Genomic DNA, 5,576 nt, shown 5'->3' on the forward strand with positions numbered 1-5,576 from the left:
TTTTAATTTATATTTGGAAAACGTTTCTCTTTGATCTCCGTTTGAATAAAAAAATCAAACAGAAGGCTTACTAAATTGAAAAATTTTGGAAGTGTTAATTAGTGCTGATAATATATTCATGACATCTAAGAATTTTCTAAGAAGAGCGGCTCTAATGCTCTTCAGTCTTCCCGAAGGCTATATATCAATGGAATGAAACGAACTTCATCGATGAGTGATTTTTGATTTCCAAATATAAGTATGTAATTTGGAAGATGGCCCTCATTTTTATACTTCTTGACACCCCAGCAAAATGGTTGCCTGTCGTCACGTCTTCCGAGTAGAGTGGCCAATTTGTTTCGCCCGTTCGATTATCGAGTTACCCACAGCGGGGAAGTTCATTAAAAATAGATTCAGGAGTAGAGAGTAACGAAATACTAAGCGAGAAATAAAGGAAATCTTGCATTTCCTCCTGAAGCGTTTTCTACATGCACTAAGAAACTCCTTGTCTTTCCACCTACGGATAATCATTTCAAAATGATAAACAGATTCCTTAATGACGGTCATAATTTTTCCTGGAAGTACTTATCCTTCTGTAGTGCCCTTACATATTTTGATATTTTTTATATATTTGGAGGTTTTATAAATTAATATTCATACTTCGTGAACCCATTAAATCGTCGAAATTTCTCTAAAATAACTATTTGTAAATATAAAGCGTTACGTACCGCTTTTATCCCAGCATAGGCAATAACCAGCTTGATCGAAACACGTCAATTTTCGCATTGAATATTTGAATTTTCTTATTCATTGGTAAGGGTGAATGTTTGGACCATTAATGATCTTCACGGAAGGGAGAGGTTTTTTTATCCTCTGACACCTATTTGACCGCAATTAACGAACATTCAGTTGGAGATAGGGAGAGAATATAGGGATAGACAAATGTCTCGGACTGACTGAGAAATTGAATGGATAACCGGGTTGGACAAAACTATCAATAGGTGTAAGACAGGGACATATCTATTATCACCTATTCCTTTCAGTATCCGGAGGAAATGGTTTAAGGGAGGAATAGGAAAGAGCTGGATAAAGGAGGAAGAGTAGTTGGGGAACTCATTCTTTCAAATTGACGCGTGATTGCGTTGGTTGGCCGGTCTTCCAAAGGGACTATTAGAATTATTAATTATCTCATCACAGAGTCAGTATGATAAGTATGGGCTGAGAATAATAATAAGAACACAGCGATAATGAGATTACCAAGAAGTAAGAAGGCTAAGATAAGCACTGTATTCGGGAAACATAAAGTAGAACAGGTAAAACATTTCGCCAATTAAGGCAGAGTTCTGGATGAAGGTGTCCAAAAGTAAAAGGGACATTGAAAGAAGAACTCTGTTAGGAAAATAGCGTTTAAGAAGAGAAGGGGTAGATGAGAGGCACCTTAAATAAGAGAAAAAAAGTTAAGGACAAGCAAAAATTTTACTACAGGCGCATGCAGCGTAGTTTTGTAAGGCCCTGAAACTTAGTATTTGAGTCAGGAAGGTAAGCTTAGATTGGAAGCCTTGCAGATGTAAATGTAAAGAAGAGTGGAGAAGAATGAAATGGATGGAAAGGGAAGCAATTGAAGATGTCTTATGCGTGGCAGATGAGGAGAGGCCGCTGTTGGGCGAAATTTGAAGGCAGGAGAAGCGGATGCAGGTGAGACACTGAGAGGAAACCGGATGCTGAAGACAGGTATAAAGGGGAGAATGTAGAGAAAGTAAGTAAAATGGAAGAAATAATAGGCATTTTGGAGAGAATTAAGAAAGATAGAAAGTATGCAGGACCTAATAATACTTTAATGTAATTTAGGGGCATACAGGGGTTTAAAGATTTATTTTGTCATGTTGGTGAGGGCTTAGAAGTTCAGAAGCGTGTTCACTGCTGGTGTTCGTCAAAAGCCAACCCTATCCCGGTAGCCTAATTCTAATAACAATAAAGTGTTTTCCTATCATAGTAGTAAATACTGATAGTGCTCTAATTTTTATTTTTAATGCAAAAATATTGAAAAACAAACCATTTTTAATACTCCACAATAAATTACAACGGCTCCGTCGATTTCAATGTTACAATCATGTCATGTTCAAGTCCCATAATTGTTACGTTTAACCGGTCGAGTTAGTAAAATAAAATACCAAGTATTATATACTGGTTTATTCTCCAATGTGTCACAAATTCAAGAAGTTAAATTACCGTAATTAGCTCTAGGTAAATTATTCTTTAAATCTACGGGCTGATTGCAATCCAATGCGCACTACGAGTGTCACAATGTGTTATGAATTCCACGACTCTTCTAAATCAGCGGATAGCCGGAAGGATTCAAGCGAATCTACAGCTACTCCGGTTTCTGGAATTAGTGGTTGGAATCACCGAACACAAGGTCGAATAAATGCAGCGATCGAAATACATTCTCCCCACGACATGGGGATTCGCTGGAAGCCCGAGGTATTAAAATGGATTATATCATGGGTATAACATTCTCCAGTTACACGCTGAGATTTTAAAGAGGAACTGACGAGGCGAAACAAATTCGTCCGAAATGGCTGACTTCAACGTGGATGGAATTCAAACGCCAGGTCAATTAATACCAGCATTGCAATCCAGGAAGACACAACTAAAAAAGTAAAAAAACAACCAATTGAACTAACCATTCTGAAAAAAAATTCATGATTTATCCATCAATCCTTATTGCCTACGCTTATTGAACTAATTCCAATCGACACCTCAGGTTGTCTAGAAATGTTGTGAACACGGAAAACAAATATTTGTTTTCGAACTGAGGCTTTGTTTTCTTTTACTATTTAAACTTCAATAACACGCTAATAAGTCATTGTATCCTTCTGAGGCCCTTAACGACCTTCAGAATTATACACATTGGCGTTAAGCTCTTTCACATTTCCTGGTACCCTTTCTTTCGTCTTTTACGAAATCCTTATCATTCATCAGGGGTTATATTAATTGCGTATTTACTTTACTTTGGTATGCGAGAAAAATATGTGCATGCATGCATGTTACCATTTTTCTAGTCAACAACGTTGGATGATATTAAGTATATGAGAAATATTTATGCAATGTTCCCCACTTATCATTGACAAGTCTCTAAATCACCTTCATAGGATAATTTTACTCTTCGCCATTTTCATGGGAGTTAGGCGCCGCTGCGGATTCTGATTATGGGTATCCCTTGGTCCTTTTGGTTTGTCATCAGGTAAAACTAAGAGATGCCCCTAACCCGTGGGATAGTCGGCGTAAACACTAAAAATACACAGCTTAGGAAATTGTCATGCGTGTACAAAGCTTGTTCAATACAAGTACAATACTTGTAAAGCCTGATCATAAAATGTTATTCGCGTAAATAGTACATATTACTATTGGTAATCTACCGATTAAGGTAGGTATACGATACGATGAATACAGAGCATGCAACGGTAAAACGATATACTTACTTGGCTCTTCTAACCAAGCAAGACCTGCAACCGGCCGCTCTTCAATTCGGCATGCTTCCTGCCTTCCTTTATTCCATCCAACATACCTATCGTATTCCTGTTCTTTCCTCGATTGTCTAAAGCTCTCTTCCCTATCGCAGTCTTCAACATCCCTCTCCTTTTGTTTCTGTCCACTTCACAGTCTCCACCCTTCCTATCACAGTTAAAAAGCCTCCAATCTACTCATATCACCTATTCGCGTGATTTATTGTAAAAAATTTAGCTTTTTTATCAATAGCTTAATATGCACTATGCATGGAGTGCAAGTTTCCGTGACTGGACTCCAGTATTGCGTCATCCAACATTTAACCGCCGGCTAGTGCGAGGTAAGTTGAGATTATATCATTTACTGATATTCAGGGAATGACGTCCTCAACTAGTCCCATTCTTTCCTGTTCTTCAACGCGATGACTAATCCTTGCGGAAAGCGTTTTTTATCATCAGATGGGAGAACTGAACGCGGGGAGCGCGGGAGAACTGAACATGTTACAATTTGCAACGGCTGCCGGCGACGCAATACTGGAATTAAATCAATGGCCTTTTGCACAGCATAATAATGATACATGAAGTTAACATTATATGACAATCACAGTTAGCATAGTAAATTATACAAGTAAAACATTGGCAATTTATCTTATTGAACATATGCCTTAAGTCACTAAGCAAGGAGCTACCCATTCATCACTTCGGGGAAGCGGAGAGGGACATGACGAGTTTCACTGATTGTGAGTCACATGAGAGAGGCGGTGCAACGCCATTGTTACTTTCTGATAGATACGAATTTTGAAAGGCTGACACTTGATAATGACTGCCAAAGCGACAAGAGACTTGTTTACGGCAGAGTGTTGGGCGCCATATATCTCTGCTGCTTTCCTCACTACTCATTAAACCAAGTCAATGCGCGCGGCAGATGAACCGATGCCCGTATTTAGCAAGAACGTCTCTAAAAGATCCGAAAGAAAAAATTCATCGCCATCTATTTTTGCTATGAGATATCCATAGAAAAACGAACATCGCCATGATTTTTGCTTCGCGAGCAAGATATCTTGTAACCGCCAATTTCAACACTTTTTAAAGCGATAATTCTAGGCACCGTTTTCGTCTACCGATATCCGCCGTGACAGTTGAATTAATTCTATTTTGAACGACAGGATATTGTCCTTCAGGACTAGGGAGAGGAAGCGCCAATGTTAGCAGGAATAACAGAGCTTGTGAAATAGACCAAATCCTTAGCGAGCGTACAACATGAACTTTGTTATTTTGACTCAAAGGGTTACTCTAAACCAACGAAATCCACATAATCTAGTTAGTCGTATAATCTATTGCAATGCATATTCATTTCAATGCAGTGCCCGTTCAATCACAATGAAATCTAACACAATGTTTTCTGCTCTGATGCATGAATCTCAAGCGATATTTTTAATATTTCCTTTGAATATTTTTCACTGATCACTATATTTTCTCTCACTTCATCTATTTTTTAAAACAACATTCGAATTCTATTGCTGATGAGTGAACCGTAATGAAAAAACACCATGTCTCTTTCCAGCTACCTCGGGAATGAGATAATTGATTTCTTAGTGATTCTCAGCATTTGTATGAAAGGCCAAACATACGCCCAAAACACCAATCAATCAATATTACTTTACGGTTATGCGAATAATTTTTCCTTTGTTTTCAAGGAAATATTTTAACAAGCTCTCCGAAAAAACCACTATTAAGCGATGGACACTTTACTATTGTATCAAAACATTTAAAGGCTAGGAGGCATTCTTTACCGTCACTATGCCTTTGAAAATGGCAATGCAAGTATCAAAGAAAGTATTTTTTTCTAATCACGGACTACTGAATATATATAAAATTTTCCTAGGAAACCTAAATCGGTTTCTAAGGAAAATAATTATTTATCATTAATTATTATCATAGTTAATTATTATATTAACTATGATAATAATTTATTTTTTGAAAGACGTTGCCGAAAAATTTATCCGCAATCAATCGAAAGGGAAAGTTTAAAATAATGTTATCACTTATTAAGAAAATATCACGAAAAATCTATTTCATTTCGAAACATTA

This window comes from Hetaerina americana, unplaced genomic scaffold (assembly GCF_022747635.1).
Source record: "Hetaerina americana unplaced genomic scaffold, ioHetAmer1.1.p SCAF_4, whole genome shotgun sequence".
Lineage (NCBI taxonomy): Eukaryota > Metazoa > Arthropoda > Insecta > Odonata > Calopterygidae > Hetaerina > Hetaerina americana.